Genomic DNA, 21,609 nt, shown 5'->3' with positions numbered 1-21,609 from the left:
ACACTTTTGTTATACACAGAGCAAACCTTGTATTGGATGCTGTGCTATCTTTAATGTTTCCCTCTAGTAATAACATTATTGGAGTAATAATGGGACAAATTGGTCAACTACATGATGCTCCACAACCTTGAAGCTTGCCATTCTCATGTCAAGAATGTATTGGGTTCTTTACTCATGAACAGTCAGGAGGCATTCGCCACTGATCTGTTCTCTATGAATCCCCTGCATCAATACTGCACCAAGGCTGCCACAGCTAACTGCTACTTCCAAAACAGATCTTTCTTCCTGACTGATCATTCCCAATACTAGCGTATTGTGAACATCCTGTTTCAGTCCCTTGCTCTGAGGTGTCCAATACCACCACTGCATCAGGCTTAGGGGATGAAGATGACTTTCCCCAGTACCTCCAAATAGCTGTCTTTGGTGACTCATCAGTCTAAGGAAAGATTATCACATACATACTGAGGTAGGGCCACCTAATTTAACTACCGTGTCTGTTTTCCTTTACTCAATAGTCTTTTCTCCTGGTCTAAGATTCAACCCCAGAAACTTGCACTAAAATAAAACAAAGAACTGTGGATGCTGTAGACACAGGCCAAAGACAGAACTTGCTTGTGAAACTCAGCAGGTCTGGCAACTTCCGTGGGGAGAAAGTAGAATTAACTTTGTGAGTCCAGTATCTCTTCATCGTTCACTGAACTTGAAGCAATAAACTCTGTTTTCTCTCCACAGATGCTGCCAGACTTGCCAAGTTTTACCAACAATTTCTGTTTTTGTTTCAGAAATTTGCATTTAGGGTTCACTTTAGCCCCACTTTACTGGTGATTGTAAAAACTGTGCCTATTGGACATTTTTCCTCTCACTTTCTGTAAATGGTAACAAGTTAAGTCATGCACTCTGGTTCCCTGAAAGTGTTCAGTTAATTTCCCATGTCTTGATGGGAATATGACAGGACTGCTGTGAAAACTCTGTGGGAATGATGTCCACTTGTTTTGTTGATCATAAAAGGAGGAAAATTTGAATTACTCTTCTCCACATCATTGGGTGGCACAGTGGTTCAGTGGTTCACACTGCAGCCTCATAGCACCAGGGACCTGTGTTTGATTCCAGCCTTGGGTGACTGCCTGTGTGGAGTTTGCTTGTCGTCCCTGTGTATATGTGGGTTTCTCCCACAGTCCAAAGATGTGCAGAGAAGTTGATGGCCTAGTGGTATTATGGTTGGGCTGTTAATCCAAAGTCCCAGATAATGTTCTGGTGGCCTGGATTCGAATCCTGCCACAGCAGATGGTGGAATTTGAATTCAATAAATATCTGGAGTTAAGAATATAATGATGATCATGGGTTGATTGCTGGGGAAAGCCCATCTGTTTCACTAATACCCTTTAGATAAGGAAACATCCATCCTTAACCGGTCTGGCCTACATGTGACTCCAGACCCATAGCAACGTGGCTGACTCTTAACTGCTTTCTGGGCAATTAGGAATGTGCAATAAATGCTGCCTAGCCAGCAACGGCCTCATCCCATGAATGAATAAAGGAAAAAAAATGGCTTAGCCATGGGATACATCCAGATATGGTAGGGGTGGGTCTCGGAGGGATGGTCTTCTGAGGGTTCATGTGGACTCGATGGACTGAATAGCTTGCTTCCGCACTGTAGGGATTCTATTCTAAAATCTCGGACTTGACCAGAAACCAAATTAAATCTCCCAGACACAACACTAGCTATTGAGACTAAAGTGGCACTAGCGGAGATGTTCATACTTAAGACCCTATAATCCTCGACCCACCTGATTTATCAGCTGGATAAAAAACAAGGATGTTGTCATTGAAACCTATAAAATTCCAATAGGACTAAGCAGGGTAAATAGAAAAAGGACCTGCCCGATGACTGGGGGCTCCAGGATAAGGGGTCACAGTCTAAGGTTAGGCTAATTAGGACTGGGATGAGGAGAAATGATTGCGGCCTGAGCGAGATGAGGCTGTGGAATTCTCTGCCGCATAAATCGATTGAGTCCAAAACATCAAATGTTCTCGAGAAGAAGATTAATATAGCTCTTAGGGCTAAAGAGATCTTAAGGTCTGTGGAGAAAGTGGGAACAGGACATTGAGCAGGGTAATCAGCCATGATCAATTGGGTTGTGGAGAAGACTTAAAGGACAGAATTGCCTACTGCTGCTCCTATATTTTATGTTTTTAAATAAGAAAATTAACAAATATCATTATTGAGTTCAAAAGACCTTGTTCTACAACGGATTCAACCATTAAATCAGAGCTACTTCTGCTTCCTGTTAGAAACTGCACTTTCTTTGATGTCGTAACATGGGGACTCCATAATTATAGCCTTCACTCCTTGTGGGCTGGCCAAAAAAACACTATTCTGTTCATTATTTCCTGAAATTTGGGAAGATTGAGTCCATTAAATTGGTTAAACTGTATAATTGTAAATAAACCCCCTGTCCCTTCAGTATATACTTTAATGGGGCAAATAAGTAAAATTACTTTCTTACATTTTATTCCTTGCCACAAAACTGATTACAGTGATCAAATACAACACTGTTGGCCTTCATTCAATTTAATCCAACCCAATCCTGTCCTAGTAGTCTGATACCAGTATCTGTCTTTTTGTTTAATAAGCGCTCCCCATGAGTCTGTAGTAGTCTCACCTCAATTTCCAGTGAAGCAGACATTGTTCCAGAATCACAGAATTATAGAATTGTTGTAGTGCAGAGGGAAACCATTCAGCCCATCATGCTATACCGATTGTACAATCTAATGTAAATCTCCTCCCTTTTACCTGCACACCACTTCTATTCACTAAGCATTCAATGCTGCCTTGAATGTCCTAATTCAACTTGTCTCCACCACATTTCCAGACAGTGCATTCCATACCCTAACCTACATACTGTGTGAAAACATTTTTATATAAGGCACCCTTGCTTTGGTTCCCTGTTAAATCATTCATAAATTATTCTGGGAACAAGGTTTTCCACCTGACTAAGGATTCTAACAATAAACAATGATTAAGATATCCATGAGTTCACCAAATAGCTTCAGCCCAATCCCTTTCCCTTGGCATTCATGCTAAGTAATTCATAAGAATTATACTCGAAAGACCACAAGTATTCTGGTTAAATGTGTTCATATCATTGGCAAATAAGAATTGGTATGTGTAGGAAAGAAGGCAAGTGTTCCCCACTCATAGCCACAACCCATTCCTGTCCTTCTCATATAGGCAAACCAGATGGCAAGAATTTTGGACGTGGAATTCAGACTGGGTACCTGGTGACTGGAACTCATTGCCCGCTCCAAAGACCCTCTCTTGGACATCAGCATCTCAGGGCATGCTCAATGGGTATCGGACCCCTCCACCCAATGTCAATGGGCATTGGCATCTGACAACTGATAACCTCAAGTGCCCTCATGACATATCTCTGGTCCACATATACCATGCTTTCATCCGTCGATTCTGCACCTCAGGCTGCACTGGCATCTATTGGGGTAACGTTGTACCAAGGGCACTTTGCAATGAAGAATGCACACTCAGCTCATGGACTAGGAAAATTGCATCTCAGGGTTGATGCTTGCTCTCTAAGTGCTCACTCACTTGGAGCCTACCTGGATGCTCACTGGTTTCCCTGCCTTGTCTTGACATGTTTTATTTGTGCTTAGGCCCCTCAGCCGCATGCACCAGGCGCACATTACTGCAGTATTGCCATGTATTTTAGAGCAGACACAAAGCCAGGAAACTTATTGTTGTTGACAGCCATCTTCAGTCAGATCAAGGGAGACCGCTTTCAATCGGAGGTCCTGCAGTAGTAAGTCAAAGGCAGCTCCAATACTAGACCAGAGTGTTGGACACAGTCAGTCAGCTGCTCAGGATTGGCTAGGGTCAAGATCTTCTCCTTGTAAGGAGTGAGGAACCCAATGTTGGGCATCCATCTTGGCTCTTTCTGCCTTTCTGTGGATTGTTTTACTCCTGGAATGAGAGACAGGCAGATATTAAAGAGGGTAAAAGTGGGTAGCACACTTGTTACTTTTGGTGCAGGTGGAGAGTGAGTGTCCTGAGTGAGTCAGCAGAGAGTGCAAAACCATACAGGGTTAGCAGTGCAAGAGTGAAGGTTGGGGCGGTTGAGCGTGAGTGAGAAAAGATGTTGCATGGAACAATGAGTTCACACGTGAGTTTTGGTAGAAGGTGAATACCATGGCAGAGATACAATGAACGTGAGGTATGTGAGAGAGAGGATGGTGTCACTTCTGCTGGTGCACTTGACAACGTCATTGACATTCCTACACTACTGCGCATTCCTCCAGATGGCTGAGAGCACACTGACCCAGGTGGCAACCTGAAGCCAAGTTGGCATCATCTGATATTGTGGACTCTTCAAGCTTTTCTACGGGAAGTGGACATTCTTCATCTGTGCCTAACTGTCCTCCAGGTCCCTGTTCTCAAAGGGGATGTCAATTTCCCATTTCCTGTCATGTCCAGCACATATGCCAGGAGCCATCCAGGGCATTTGTGAACTAACAGGCTTTTATGGCTGCACAATGACTATTTGAAAATGGTGCCAATGCCAGCGATGCTGGTCCATTCTATGACATCATGTCAGAAGTGAGTTGTTGTCGCAAGTGGCAGAATGGGTCTAGAACTGGGCTTGAAGGAAATCGTATGGGTGGGGTCAGCAGTTAATGAGGTGACTTTGGTAAGATGCAGCAGGAAAATTTGCTGGGTCTCAGAGAGAGAGCCCTTCCATCAAACTCGACAAAATTGACGCCTAGCCAAAAAAACTGAGCTTCAGCTCTTTATTTTTCTACAGGAAAGAAGAAAAACAACAATTCATTCACAATTGCATCTGTGATGCACCCAAAATGAAAAGTCTGGGGGAATAAAGCCCAAGACAGTGAAAGCACAAGGCTGCAGATGCTAAAGGGTTGGAGAAATTCAGCAAATCTGACAGCATCTGTGAAAAGAGAATCAAAGTTAAAGTTTCAGGGCAGATTTGACTCTTTTTTTCAGAATTGCTCTAAGGTTGATATATTTTCTACTTGTTCCATAATCAACTTTGGCTTAATTGAAGCACGGTCACTCTAAGACTTAAATCAAGGCTCACAGAGTAATAATTCAATTCATGTTTACTTAACCTTCAAACGCAAACGCAATATGAACTCTTAAGAAAAATACATTACAAAAGTCACAGATTGGCAGCTGAGGGTCTACATGATTTTATGAAATAGAGGTCACTCTATGGCTTACCCTTTGCAATGGAGGTGTGGATGTTCAGTCTTTTATTTTCAATTTTGAAAGCTTTGAAAGATAATGCCTCCAACTTGTGATGACTCCTCGCTCTCTTGCCTCTTTTAAACATGTGATGATGCTGTGGCTTTATTATTTTGCATTATTTTGGGGTTTTTTTTTGAAGAGAGGTTTTAAAGCCGAGGTAACAACCTGGTTAGCGAAGATTGACAAAATAAACATCTTGGGAGGCCTTGGGCATTATGGTTAAAAATTGGAACAATAGAATCAGCCTGGATGGTTGTGGTCTCACAGACTAAGATTTCTAGTAATTTTAGTTTTCAGGTTTAGCTTTAAAACTTGCTGTTAGAGTCTCAAGAAGGCAGAAGCAGTTGGAGCTTTGAAGAATCATAGAATCCCTTCAGTGTGAAAGCAGGCCATTTGGCCTATTGTGTCCACACCAACCCTCTGAAAACCATTCCATCCAGAGCCTCCCACTACCCTATTGCTGCATACCCCACCCTAGACATTAAGGGCAATTTAGCATGGCTAATTCTCTTAATCTGCACATCTTTGAGCTGTGGGAGGAAGCCAGAGGACCGTGAGGAAACCCATGCAGGCACAATGAGAATGTGTAAATTCCACACAATTGGTCACCCAAGGCTTGAATCAAACATAGATCCCTGGCATTGTGAGGCAGCAATGCTAAGTGGTAGCTACCTTTTCTCCCTCTCAGTTACAGCTAGAAGCTGGAGTTTCTCTCTGCTGCTGTATTAACTGTGAGAAAAATCTATTTTTATGAATTTACTTTTTCGCCAAGGGCTATGTTTCTGGGATGTTACTGTATTAGAACTTTAATTTGTAATTGTTACCATATTATTCACTTAAGTTTTCCAGTAGAGTTGTTATTCTAAGTTCTTCTTTCGTTTTGTTGTAGTTTAATCACAGTGTTTAAATAAATTGTGTTTTGCTTAATATCGCGTAGTTTGACTAATCAAATTGCATCTGGAGATATAGCATGTTACATTTGCCTTTAAATTAAGAAACAGTTAGGGTTTAGACTACCTTCTTAAAATATTTGAAGGGGTCTAGTCTGGTCCATAACACATGGAAGAACAATACATAAAATTAACATAACAGCAACAAATTATTTGGCTGAACAGGTCTATGCTGTCATTTATGATTTCATTCAATTGTTCAGTGTTATTACTAGAGTTAGCAAGCTGTTTCTGAAATCTGACTAGCTTCATGGCTGCAATTTCAAAGTTTGATTAAAAGCTGAAAGTCACCAAACAATGGACAGCAACTTATAGCTATCACTTAAACAACCAGAGGTGACATGAAGAAACATTTTCATGTGCACTGAGGTGCACTACCTGAGAGGGTACGAGTGCAGCTCCAATAGAAACGTTCAAAAAATAATTTGTTCAGTATTTGAAAGGAAAATATTTACATGACTTTGAGGGAAAAGCAGTGTAGAGGGATTAGTTAGATGACTCCTTTAAACAGCTAAGCGCGGATGCATTTTAAGATAAGAAGACCCAGCAATCTTTGGATCTTGTGACACAGTGGTAATGTCCCTATCTCTGACCTAGTCCCACCTGTTTGAGACAGATGTAATAACATCTCTGAACAGGACATTTAGGAAAATATCTTTTGAAATCCTTTTGGCCGTTACTGCTTCAGCATTTTGGATGTAACATCAGGAACAGAAGAACTTTGAACAAAATTAGGAAACACAGTCCCTTGAGTATGTTCAGTATAATTCATTTAACTCATCCACTATATTCTTGGGATTTATCTCCAGCTCAATGTATTTTTCTGTACATCTTGAATGGAACACTGGTAATTCATAAACGCTAATTAGCGTTTTTTAAAGTTTCCAGGACATTCTGGGGTCAATATTAAGTGCTCAACAACAAGTTGATAGACAAGAACCTAATTGACACCCAACAATTGAGGCAGGATATGTTCTTTTCTTTATTTTTTAATGGATTTGGGCATTTCTTGTCCATTTGTTGCCCATCCTTTATTTCTTTCCCTAAAGTGCACTCATGAACCAGACAGATCTCTGCAAGAATCATTCATACTTATTGTGGTGGCTATTATACTGATAATTGTTGTGGTTGCTATTATTGTATTTTCCACACTTATTCATAGAATTATCAAAATTTTATTAATAGCTTCCGTCTCCCCAGAGCATTTACATGGGCTTCTAGATTATTAGTTCAGTGATATTACTAGTTTGCCACAGTCTCTCCTCAAAGTATGTCAATCTGAATGAAACTGCATTCTTTGCTGCGTAAACTAAAAAAAATTTAAAGTCATTCATGGGATGAGGGCATTGCTGGCTCGTCAGCATTTATGGCCTATCCTTAATTGCGCAGAGGGCAATTGAGAGTCAACCACATTGCCATGGGTCTGGAGTTACATGTAGGCCAGACCAGGTAAGGATTGCAGTTTCCTTCCTTAAAGAACATTAGTGAGCCAGATAGGATTTTCCAACAATTGGCAATGGACCCACAGTCATCATCAGACTCTTAATTCCAGGTATTTATTGAATTCAAATTCTACCATCTGCCGTGGTGGGATTTGAACCCAGGTGCCCAGAACATTATCTGGGTCTCTGGATTAACAGTCCAGTGATAATACTAATAGGCTACTGCCTCTCGAGTAAGCTAAAATTGCTGCACTGTTGTTGGAAGCGCACATAGGTAACACTGAAAGTGGAAAACAGTTCATTTAAATTAGGGTCCCTCTCATCTTGAGTGAGCAATATTTCCCTTTAAGATTGCCCAATAGTTTTGTTCCCCATTTGCTGGGTTGCAAATCCCAACAAGACTCTAACCAACAGGAAGATCTATTCCTGATCCCCAGTTACAAAAGCATGGCTGCTTGCCTCTCCCCTTCTAGCTTCTGGCCTTCATTTATAGAACAAACCCAAGACTGGAGTTACAATGAAGGTCGACAATCTAGATGACATTGCACGGGGAATAAGTTGTTATTCAAGTGAAGATAATAATATGAAGATAAAAACTATTATTTTTCCATAAAGAACGATATCTTTCCAGTGATAAGGCTAACAACGTGTGGAATTATTTACCTTGGAAGATAAACTCAGGGTATAAAAGTGACAACTGATGCTGACAGCACACCTGCTACAAGATGGCAAAGCTTCTACTTGGAACAGGTAAGCCAGTATAGCCCTTTAGTATCTCTGATATGCTAAGACCTTTCTTTCTAAATTTGTTGGGTTTGAAGAGGGTGTAGAACTTTTCCCAAATTCAAGCCCAATTATAAAGAAATTGATTATTTGATGGATTAACTAAAGATACTTTGTTGTGGTAGCATGCTCTCAGTTCACTGCGTATGACCCATTAGATTAGCCACCTCTTGTTCCTTCACCATGTGCTTTGCGACTGTACGGTGAATATGAATGTTTGTATTCAGATGAGAAATAACTTTAAGCTACAGTCATGCTAGATTGCAACCATGGATCCACGCTAATTTTTATGTACAACTTCTTCTGTTAATACATACAGATAGTTCTCCTTTTAACGTGATAGTTGTGTTCTTGTGTGACACTGTGCTGTATAAAATTGCTATCAAAAAGTGCGTTATAGGGAAATCGCTATAGAAAATTGCTATGCCTGTACAGCAGAAAGTTAATATTATACAAACAGCATCTACTATTCATCAATTCCGTTGATGCCAATTGGCATTAATGAAACAGATGCTATAGCTGAACTACTTGTACTGGTGTAGTTAATACAAATAGCGTTAGGCTATATCGAGCAATGGCTATACAACTGCAAGAAATCACTACATTTGGCATTTTAGCAATAGCACTAACCTAGTGAGAACTAACTGGTTAAATTAATGAAGGCATGTCATGTAATCACAATGGTCAAGTGCAGTGTGTGATTTCCTCAGAAAAAGCCTTGTTTGTAAGAGTGTAGTCAGAAAGTTGTTTGGCATTTCGATTTATGTTCTTTCATTTAACTGAAATTTGTCCATGATCAACTGAGTAAAATAATTTTTGAACATTGATAATATTTGTTGCAACCATTTCTTTGCCTGTATTTTTCCTGCTTGGAGTATTATCATTCAAAGTCAATTACACTTGTTGAAATTTCAAGCTCATGGAATTCTCAATATCTTTCTGATACATTCAGGTGCAATTGAAAGATTTTTTGTCTGTAGTTTGATACAACTATTTCCTTAACCTAAATTGTGAGCTTCTAGATCAACTGGAAAAGTTCTTATGATTAACATATAGCTAAATTATGGCCACATGTGATCAATGTAGGGTCGTGTATTTTAATTTGTGCCTCGAAATAACGGCCCAGTTCAGGTCACAGTTTAACTGTCTCATGTTAGTTAACTAACACATTCTATTACTGGAAATATAATCTGAAACAAAAATGAATTGCATTAACATAGTACGTTTGTGGTAGAAAATCATTCCATTTCTGAAGAGCTGGGAGAGGCAGGAGAGTTGTTCCTGACACCTCAGACTTTCCGACCTGCAGCCCTTTTGACTAAACTGTATTTTCTTGGAAGGCAGACTAACTGAAGAGGCAGGACTAATCTTGACAGGTCAAGTTAAATATTTAGTTAAGGTCCAGTTACTTGATGACCCAGGTCTTCTTCTACCCCAGTGAGAGTGAAGATGGTGAAGGTGTTGATGACGATGGGTTAAAGTGGAAAGGTAGAATTAGTCTGTCTTTGAGGTGTAGAGAATACAGGCTTGGAAATTCAATAGGGAATGGAATAGAACACGTGTAGTGAGCAATCTGATTGATTTTGCAGCTGTGAGCTGTTGATGGAAACGTTATGTGTGGGACTGTAGGCAGTGGATGCAGTCTTCCTGTTAATTAGCTGTTGAAAGTTTTGTTTCACCCAAGACTGGCTGTTGTGCAATAAATCTAACAACAGAAACAGTGAAGGGAAAGATAATGTTGAGGTGGAGCTGAACAAGGAAATCCTAGCACCATGACTGTTGAATATCTCACCAAAGGGAAGCAAGTAGTTGAGGAAAGGAGTCTTATCAAGAATAAATTGTTAGGGAATGCCAATCAGTCATACAATACCAATTCTGTGAACCCTTGAACCTTTAAGCATATTTCTACAATAATATTGATATTTACTCTATATTCTTCATTACAGCATTGGTCTTGTTGGCATGCCTGGAACTGGGTAAGACTTTGCACTTTTAAAGCTTGTTTAAATTTCATGCAATGAGTAGAAACTCTGTGCTGAATGTCATTTGTCATCACTGACAGGCTCTGCCTGCAGATTGGTTTGTTACTTTACAAACTGGGCTCAGTACAGACCAGGAGCTGGAAAGTACACAGTAGAAGATGTTGACCCTTGTTTGTGCACACATCTGATTTACGCTTTCGCTGGAATGAAGGATAATCAAATCACCAGCTCTGAATGGAATGACAAGACTCTCTACCACACTTTCAACACACTTAAAAACAAGTATAACTATACTCTAAATATTATGGGTGTATTGGCAATTCTTAGTATAGTTTGAGTTTCTTTATAGTTTTGTAGTTTGCACTGTTCTAAAAAAACTAATTACATGTATGTCTACTACAAGTTGACTGATCCAGCCAGATTGGTCATATGTGGGTAGAATTGGGTTTTGTTGACTTCTGTCATATTGGCAAAGGTTACTTAATACCCAATGGTCAGACAATGCCTAAGACAATCATGACTTTACTATGTTGTGCCATGCAAACAAAAAAAATGCATTAGTATTGCAATTCATAATTTTTGAGCTTGCACATCAAGCTGATGAATTATTTCATCTAGTGTGCAACTAGATGGCGCTTGCACTCTGAGTACATCTGCATGTGTAGGTGTCTGTACACATGCCTATGCACAAAAACACTGGTCTTTGGAAAGAACTGGAGTTTCCTCTCAGCTCAACAACATAAGGTGAGTGTTGTGCCCTTTGCATTTTAACTATTCCAACCAGTGAAATACCAATAAATACGTGTTAAGCAGTTTCATAATATTGACACAACTTCCATAAGTGATTTTGTTCCTTTGATTTCATCTTCTCCCTTGCTATCTACAGTTTTCTGCTCTGTTGTCAATGAAAATCATTCCATTTCTGAAGAGCTGGGAGAGGCAGGAGAGTTGTTCCTGACACCTTAGACTTTCCGACCTGCAGTCCTTTTGACTAAACTGTATTTTCTTGCAAGGCAGACTAACTGAAGAGGACTAATCTTGAACAGCTCATGCTAAATATTAGTTAAGGTCCAGTTCCTTGTTGATCCAATTGGCATATTGTCTGGCAAGATTTCAGTGAAAACTGGTTCAGATACAAAATAATGATCCAATCACCCTGGCCAAGCTGTTCCAATGCAGGTGCAATACTGGCACCTACTTAATAAAATGCCAAATTTCACCTTTGCATCTGACAATTTAGATGAATCCAATCTGACTGATGACTACCCCATCATCCTCTGCCCGAACATCAGCAAGCCGAAGGGGTCATGAGCACTATTATCAACTGGCACTACACAGCAATTACCCATTCATAGGTGCTCAAGTTAGGTTCTGCTACCATCACTCAGCTCCTGACATCATGACAGCCCTGGTTCAGATATGGACTAAAAAGCTGAGCCCCAAGTGTGAGGTGAGCACGACTGCCTTTGACATTAAGGCAGCATTTAACTGAGTGTAGCATCTAGGATTCTAGCAAAACTGGAGTCAACGGGAGTCTATGGGAAATCTCTTCATTAGTTGTAGTCATTGCTAGCACAGAACAAGGTTTTTGTGATTGCTGGAGACCAAATATCTCAGTCCTGGGACATTGCTGCAGGAGTGTGTTTTTGACCTCACCACCTTCAGGTGTTTCTTCAATTACCACCCTTCTATTCTAAGGTCAGTGATAGGGGCATTTTCTGTTAATATCACAATATCCAATGCCATCTTCAACTCCACAGATATTGATGCAGCTGGGTCCACATGCTGTAAGACATGGATATTATTCAGCTTTGCGCATATAAATAGTGCAAATTTTTGTGCCTAGCAAGTGTCAGGCAATGACCATGTCCAACAGGACAGAATACAACCATCTGCCCTTGATATTTAATGGCATTAACATTGTTGAATCTCCACTTTCAATCTTCTGATATTAACATTGAAACAAGGCCACATTGAAACAAGGCCAATGTTAAAGACACCTGATATAAACACCATTGATAGATGAATAGGTCAGAACTGGTGAATTTTGAGGTGAGTAGCTCAGCTCCAGACTTCCAGAAGACTGGTCCACTGTCTGCAAGGTAGAGATTAAGGGTATGATGGAATACTGTCCATTTGCCTGGATGAATGCTGCTTCAAAGCTCAACAGATTCCAATACAAAGCATTTCATTTGTTCATTGTTGTAACCATCTGCTTAAACAATCACTTCCTCTAATACTGATGCACAGTTGCATATACTTTCATATATATGCACTGTAGTAAGTCACCAAAGCTCCTTCTAAACCCATGATTTCTACCATCCAGAAAGACATGGCAACACAACTACGTAGTCGTTGCCCTCCAAGGCATGTTAATCCTGACTTTGAACCATACCACTGTCCTTTCAGTACTGCTGGATCAAAATCCTGGAATTCCCTTCCTAGCAGCACTATACAAGTATATGCACTAAGCGGATTGCAGCAGTATAAGAAGTTGATTCATCACTACCTTCCCAAGCACAATTATGGATGCACAATAAATACTGACCTTGTCAGTGATGCCCACAAACCTACATGAAATGAACATCCTCTTTCCTGTGAGACATGAGGCATTTCTGCTCCGTTAACATTTGGTACCAAAAAGGAGTAAGTGGTATAAAGGTTGGCCAATATTGATTTTTAGCCGTTGCTGAAGTGTTAATAATTACATCTGCTTATACTCCTTATTCTAAAAGGGAATTTTTTTAATTTTTACAACAGAAATGCAAATCTCAAGACACTTCTATCCATCGGAGGCTGGAACTTTGGAACTCAGAAGTAAGATTAAATTATTCTGTTTTAATATTTGCAGTAAGCTGTTGTACTGTAAAAAAAGATAACAAAGTGTGAAGCTGGATGAACACAGCAGGCCAACCAGCATCTCAGGAGCACAAAAGCTGACATTTCAGGCCTAGACCCTTCATCAGAGAGGTCTGAAGAGATTACAAGAGAGTTGCAATGGGAGAGAGATTCCCTGAGGTTGGTCCGGAGGTAACTTCTTCAGGTTAGGCATCCCTGGAAGAGGCTTCGCAGTGAGGTTAAAATCTGTACTGTAAAATAAGCTGGTGTCAAATCAATGCTTGTGGAAATGTTAACTGTGTAGTTTTAGACATATGCCTACATTACCATTAATGAGAGTGTTGTGTCTTTATTCAGCTTTCACAAAATTATAATTCAAACAATATTTTCAAGATAGTCTTAGTCATAATGGAAAAATTATGCAATTTTGACAAAGAATTATTTTAAATTAACATGCCAGTGAAGTTTGATTGAATACCTATTGAAAGTGACAAAATGCAATTACCTGTTACAAATATATATTTCCAAATTCTGACTTGTCATATATTTAAAATTATAAAATAAATGAAGCTCTAAAATGTTCAAGGGAAATTACAGAATGCAAAATACACCTATTCTGACTTTGTTTAACATTCACCTCTCCTCTAGATTCACTGCTATGGTGTCCTCATCAGAAACTTGACAAATTTTTATAAAGTCTGTGATTAACTTCCTGCGTGGTTATGGGTTTGATGGTTTGGATATCGACTGGGAATATCTTGGGTCACAAGTCAAACATCTCTTCACTCTGTTGGCTCAGGTAGGACCAAATGCATTTAACCGAATGTTCAATTTACTAACTAAAATGTAAGATCTTCCAAGCATTGTTGTAAATTTGCATTTTTCTTGAAGGTACTTGCCAAAGACATAAGGAGGTAGGAACAAAAGTAGGTAATTGAGGGCATCTAACCTGCTCTATCAGTTAGTGGGATCTTGAAGGATCTGCATCCTAACCATTATACATGCATTTTACACAGTTTTAAAATATTATTTTGCAGCCTTTGATAATATCAAAAAAGAATGTTCAGATGTGAAATATTTGAAATAACATAGCAATATAATTTAGCAGCAGTCTCCTTGACCATTGTTTTGGCCCCATGTAATAACAACTTTCTATCTGGGTTCCATTTAAATTTATTCCTATCTCTGACTATAGTCTTAAATGGGACAGTTATGTGATACTTGGTCACAAATACATGTTTATGAAGTCAGAGGTATCTTTAATTTCAGCTTAAAACCTTCCTGTTTGTGTGGTTTTGTAACCCTAAGTGAATCTTTTTTCATTTCTAATTTCTAGGAAATGGTGGCAGCCTTTGAAGCTGAGGGAAAAAGTGCTGGAAGACCAAGACTGTTGCTCTCTGCTGCAGTTCCTGCTGGGTTGGCTATCATTGATTCTAGCTATGAGGTTCCTGAGCTTGGAAAGCAAGTGTCCATCTTAGTCTTACGGGGCTTGAAATTGAAATAATTTTTTCTTTTGTGCTTCCTTCCACTTCTGAAGGTTTAACTACTGAACGGTTGATCAATCCAGACTTGGAAAGTATTTAGTTCAGTCTTTGCTCAGCACTTGAGTTGATTGAATCCAGTTGTTCAAGGTGCTGAGATTGTCCTTGATGTTGCTAGTTTTGTTCCTGATGACTGTCTTAACTAAATGTATATATACCACATCATATGGTGAATATATATAATTAGGCTCTTCTTTACACAGCTAATTGTCTGTCAGTGTTCAAAATATAATGAACTGCAGATGCTGAAAATCTGAAAGAGAAACAGAAATTGCTGGAAAAACTCAGCTGGGTCTGACACCATCTGTGGAGAGAAAGCAGACCTAATGTTAATATCTCTCCACAGATGCTGGCAAACTTGCTGAGTTTCTCCAGCAATTTCTGTTTTTCTCTATCCTTCTTGACATTCACTGTCATTGGTAACAGTGAATAGTTGGAGATCACGGTGAATCTGTAGCCTTGCTCCATATACCAACCTGTGGCCCATATCTCTTAAAACCTTGGCTGAACCAAAAATTCCGGTGAGTAGTTCTGGAAACCACACCCACTGAAGGATATATTGGCTTTGGAGGGAGTGCAAACTAGGCCCAGTAGAATGATAGTTGGACTTCAGGTTTTAAATTCTGAGAACAGAATATTACAAATTAAACCTCTTTTCTCCAGAAGTCAGAATGTTAAAGGTGTTCTGATTGAAACCTTCAAGTTATTAATAGGAAAAGACAGTGTAGATGAACTATTTACCCTGTTTGGATATTCTAGAACTAGGGTTTATAATTTGAGAATTAGAGCCCGACCATTCAGGAGAGATGCTAGGAAGCATTTCCACACACAAAGGGTGATAGAAGTTTAAAACTGTCTTCCACAAATGGCAGTTGATGCTAAATCAATTTAAAATCTAAATTACAGAATTTTTGGTTAAGGAAAGGTATTAAGAGAGATGGGCCAAAGGCAGGTATATGGAGCAAGGCTACAGATTTTCCATGATCTCATTGAAGGATGGAATGGGTTCAAGGGGCTGAATGGCCTACTCCTGTTCTTATGCTTCTAGGTGTGATGTCAAGATATAGAAAATAGCCCTGAAAAAAAATTGTCAAATGCTGCCAATTTTTGAAACAAGAGATGGAGAAAGAGGTTAAATGTAGGGAGGATGGAGAGGGGTTTGGGGTGAAGGAGGGGGTGACAGAATTCTGGAAAAAATGAAGAAAGGTGAGTTGAATGCACCGACTTGTCAAATTTCATGAAATATTTGCTTAACTTCTTGCATGGTTTAAGGTTTGGTTTTTGATTGGGAAAATTCCAGTTAAGCTCTAACCACGTCTTGGAAAGTGCTGCGAAAGCTACACTCATGGCTCTTTCTTTCCTTGAGTTCCAAGCTATGAAAAGCAGGCGGGTAATACAGAAAAGAATCTAAATTATTTTGAATTGATTTGGAATCAGATGATACAGGGTTCAATCCTGCTCAAAGGCTTGAGCACATATTCTCAGCTGACCATTCAATACCACTTTCAAAGAGTGTTGCTTTGCAATACCTTCTTACATAGATGTGGAAGTTCCACTGGATCTATTCAAGAAATGGATCACCTAGTATACTTTCTAACATTTAGTCTTACATGCTCACAACATCAGATCACTTCGACCGGGTATTTATCTGAGGACGACACTGACTGCATGCTGAGATGACTTAATTAGGTGAGAATGGCTTTGGAATTCATGTCCTCAAATTGACCTGCTCTGATGTATTATAATACATCTCCAGAATAGTTTATTCTGGTAAAACCAGAACTTTCCACCCAGAGGCAGGGACACAGCCATGTGTCAATAAGAGCTTTATTGTCTTGGAATACCCTGAGACAATGAGGTCCAATTTAAATGCACATCCCTTGTTTAATTTCAATAGTTTCATTTGTCAGTGCTCATTTGTTTAATAGATAAGAAAGTATACAGTAATTTTAGTAAATAACCCATTCATGTAACTCACATCTCTTCTCATACAGAACCCTTGACTTTTTCAACGTGATGACATACGATTTTACTGGATCTGGAAGTCCCAAGACTGGAGAAAATAGTCCTCTTTATCCTCTTCCAAATTCTAATTCTTATGCCAATGTGCACTTTAATGTGGTAAGTGTTGATGAAAATAGGATATAATCACTTTGTTCATTCTATTTTAAAATTTTTAACTAATCTCAGCCAGATGATCTGCAGCACCCTTTCAGCTGTATGACTTGTCTTTTTTTTTGTAGAACTATGCAATGAAAATTTGGATAGATAAAGGCACCCCTGCAGAGAAACTGAATGTTGGATTCGCTACATATGGCCACACCTTCATACTGAGCTCATCCTAGACAGGGGTTGGAGCCCCAGCCGGAGGGCCTGCACCAGCTGGGAAGTACACCAAGCAAGCTGGAATTTTGTCCTATTATGAGGTATCATACCGTATTCCATAAGATTTATATTTACAAATGTTAACTAGCCATGCAGTGAATTTCCCCCTCCAAAAGAATCCAAGCTTTACTGCAAGAACATCTGTACTACCCGATCAAATGAACATTCCAATGATTAAGTAACATCAAATTATGCATTCTCCAAGCATGTGCTGTTTGAGTGCTGGAAGTGCCTGGGGTGGCCCTCTTTAAAAGACAAGCTGTTCATTCCGATATCTCGAGCAAAGACATCCTTATCTGATCTTCTCTCCTATGTATAGATTTATTGCTGCCTCAGTTAGCAAAGGAACAGGATCGCAGGCATTATACTGAGATGAACAGAGACACCTGAAGGCATTTGACTATCTTACTCTCAGTATGGTTGCCTTCTTAGAAAATGCACGAGGTAAAGTGGCATTATTTAACCTTTTACTTCCATAGCCTCCCTCCCTACAGGAAAATGAATTTTTATACAAACGTTCCTTACAGTAATCAGCAGCTCATGTGTCAACCTCATTCACCAGTTCCATACTATCAGCTTTGTAAGGAACAACTGACAATTTGAATGCTAATATCTTACTCTTCTGACAGATCTGCACATTTTTGAAAGTCGGAACTACGAAATGGGATGCTCCACAGATGGTTCCATATGACTATAAAGGAAATATATGGGTTGGATATGACAATGTACAAAGCTTTAAAGACAAGGTAACTTTGACACACTAATGTCATAGACTTTCTACTTGTTATTTGTTGCAATATGATGTTCTATATGTTCTATATATGTTATGACATACAAATAATTTGTCTTCTTAAACGTTAGAATCAGGCTATGATGTTGATCAACTGAATAACTAGAACATTATACAATTAGGTTGTTTGGATCTTGTTTTTTCTTAAAAGGATTGTTTTAATTTTGGCCTTGTATCCCAATTGTCAAATTCAGTGATACGGCTAAGGAAAAATCGCACAGAAAATTGCCGATGAAACAACAATATAAAAGTGGTTCATCCATGTCTGCTGAGTTATCTGTTTCAATGGCTTTTAATTTAATGTTTTTTTTATGAGTTCTTGCCACTGTTTTTATTTCCTATCAAATTCCTGACAGAAGAGTTTTGGTAGGTCATATTTCTATCTGCCCAGCTTTTTGCATTCAAGTTACATATCAATCACAGAATCTGTGACGGTTTCTGAAATTATTGATTAACAGACACTCGAATGCAGCAAAACCAGTAAAATTTGTAATATCTGTTGTCATGGTCATTAAATTAAATATTCCCTCGTCCATGATGGAAGTTGAACAAATCGATATTCATTGCAAAAGTAACCTTTTTGCATTTCCACAATTTCAGAAGATTCTTGTAATATACAGTATTGCGTTGCCAATCTTAATTTATATTTGGGGTAAAATTGTTTGCAAACAAGGATTTATGAAATGAATTAGTGACCTATGTCTTTTAGGTTGAATGGCTGAAAAGGAACAACTATGGAGGAGCTATGGTGTGGACTCTTGGCATGGATGATTTCTCTGGTTCTTTCTGTGATCAGGGGCCTTACCCTCTTATTAATGCACTGCACACTGGACTTGGAATCTCTGCAAGTAACTGTCAGGTTTTTTAAACTCTGAGTTGATTACTTATTGTCACAACTAAAACTGCATGGACAGCCATTAATTACTGAAATATCTTAAGAAATATTTGGACTACCGATAAATATTTCAATTTAAATATTGGAACTAAAGATATCCGACTTCTAGAATAATGCTGAACATCTATGAACATGACAATCCTCAGAAAAAAGATGAGCCAAGCAGTAAAATACTGAAGCATATATGCCTGTTTACAGGCTAAGTCATGAATTTGCACTAGATATTGCATCCAGAATGTACTGGCACTTGAAACAAATTACATGATTTAAAGGGATATCAAATCATGACCAAAGAATTGATCAGTTTTTTTCTTATCACAGGCAGTTCAAAGGCATCTAACACACATTTTGTGCAACGTGGTTTAAAATAAAATGATAAATAAATCCCACTTCAAGATCTGCACTACAACAAACACACTCCGGACACGGAATCGTCATTGTTATAAGGTTTCCCCAGTGTTCTTATTTAATTGAATTTGCAAGAACGTGTTCCTAATACCATGAAGCATTGAGTTTTGTCCAAGGCTTTTCAATGCAGCAATTGCACATGGCTTCGTAATGTGCACCTCTTCGTTTGTTACCGATTTTGAAATAAGCGATGAGTCAATGAATTTTGTTTCTTTCTAGCTCGTGTTCCATCTAAAACAACGCTGCGACCAGCTGTTCCTCCTACACATGCTCCCAGCGGTGGTGGCAGCAGTGGCAGTGGGTTTTGTGCTGGTAAAGCTAACGGTGTCTACGCTGATCCAAAAGCCAGGAACAAGTTTTACCAGTGTGTGAATGGAGTGACCTACCTGAAGCATTGCGCTACCGGACTCGTCTTTGACCCTTCCTGTGACTGTTGCAACTGGGCATAAGTAGACGGTAGGGAGTTCTCAATGATCCAAGCCACAATTGAAAGTGGACATTCTGTGCAAAATAATTACGACGATCTCCATAGACTCTATTAATGTTTGAAGCAATATTTGAAGTCCTGTGTTGAGCTGCACCAAATTTCCTTTCTTTTAAAACAAAGAAAAAATGACTGTACAAGCATTAAGAGAAACAAACTCTTCAAATACTCACTTGCTAATCCAGAACCTGACTATGGCTGAAAAAAGATACATTTTGTCAAAGCTTTCCATTAACTGGAACATTTGCAAGAATAACAATTCGACAGGAAAACCAACATTTATACCGCATGAGAGGAGAGTGCTGATCAGTGATACTGCAAGTGGATACTGATTGGTAGAAGTATTTCCATGGACAATGCACACAATAAGTGCTAATTGACACAAAAACAGAAATTGTTGGAGAAACTCAGCAGATCTGGCAGCATCTGTGGAGAGAAATCAGAGTTAACATTTTGGGATCCGAAACTCTGTCTCTGTTGGGGATAAAACCACCTCAGCAGACTCCCAAAATCCATCAAGAAATTTTTAATTTACTGATTGTTCCTAAAGCTCGTTTGATCTGCAAACCCACATTAATAATTTAAATATTCCTGGTTGACACTGCAACTTCCAAAGCCTTCGCCGAAATGTCTTGAGCCAAACTTCCTCAACTAGAAAGGTTCAGATTGGATATTGTGATTACAGGTGGGAATACTTTTTACCACCATCTCAGCAGCACAATGAAACTTCCTTTTTAAAAAATAGTTACCCAAGATCAGAATGATTTGCATCATTTTATAAGTTTGTCAACTGGGTATTTCCAATTATGTATAATTGCTAAAAGGAATACCTGTGTGAAGTTAGATATTCACAATGCAATCATTTTCAGGAATACATCAGGAAGTCGAAATAATTGGGCAAAATTGGTAAAAAAACAGTCTGCTGAGTTCCAGAAAAATTCAATTCTAAATGACCTGATGTCACAAGAATGTAAGTTAATTATCCTACCTTTAGTTGGGTTGAAATGGATAGTGTGTGGCATTATTTTTATTTGTTCCCATGATGTGGACATCCTGGCAAAGTCAACATTTATTACCTCTCCTTTTTCACCTGTAGTTTGCCACCTGGCTGAGTAGCTGCAGTGCCCATGAACAAAGGAACAGGAAAAGGCCATTCAGCCCATTGAGCCAGTCCAACTATGCAATGAGATCATGGTTGATCTATGGCCTAACTCCATATTCCCGCTTTTAGCCTACATCCCTTAATACCTTTGCTGAACAAATATATAGCTATTTCATATGAACAATTCATCCAACATTCACACCTCTCTGTGGAAGAGAATTCCAAACATCTTCCACTCCTTTTGTGTAGAAGTGCTTGCTAAAATCTCTCCAGAATGGGCTGACCCTAATTTTTAGACTATGTCCCCTAGTATTAGACTGTCCAACCAACTAAAATAGTTGGCCTCCTGCAGTGCCACAATGATGCCACCTGAAGTTTGCAGGAATAGCAACTCATATTCCGCTTGGGAACCCTGCAGCCCAATGGTATCAACATGGACTTCACAAGCTTCAAAATGTCCCCCTCCCCCACTGCATCCCAAAACCAGCCCAGCTCGTCCCTGCCTCCCTAACCTGTTCTTCCTCTCACCTATCCCCTCCTCCCACCCCAAGCCACACCTCCATTTCCCATCTATTAACCTCATCCCGCCTCCTTGACCCGTCCGCCCTCCCTGGACTGACCTATCCCCTCCCCACCTATACTCTCCTCTCCACCTATCCTCTCCTCTATCCATCTAACTTCTCCTCTATCCTCTATCCGCCTCCCCCCCTCCCCCTATTTATTTCAGAACC

At 39.4% G+C, this 21,609-nt stretch overlaps 1 pseudogene; it reads left to right on the top strand.

Annotated features, from left to right (window-relative positions):
• The first annotated feature begins 8,395 nt into the window (after positions 1 to 8,395).
• Positions 8,396 to 19,963, top strand: LOC125462816 (acidic mammalian chitinase-like; annotated as a pseudogene).
• Positions 19,964 to 21,609: the final 1,646 nt, after the last annotated feature.

This window comes from Stegostoma tigrinum, chromosome 21, assembly GCF_030684315.1.
Source record: "Stegostoma tigrinum isolate sSteTig4 chromosome 21, sSteTig4.hap1, whole genome shotgun sequence".
Taxonomy (NCBI): Eukaryota; Metazoa; Chordata; class Chondrichthyes; order Orectolobiformes; family Stegostomatidae; genus Stegostoma; species Stegostoma tigrinum.
Note: the sequence above shows the minus strand (reverse complement) of the source record. Positions and strands in the feature narration are given on the sequence as shown.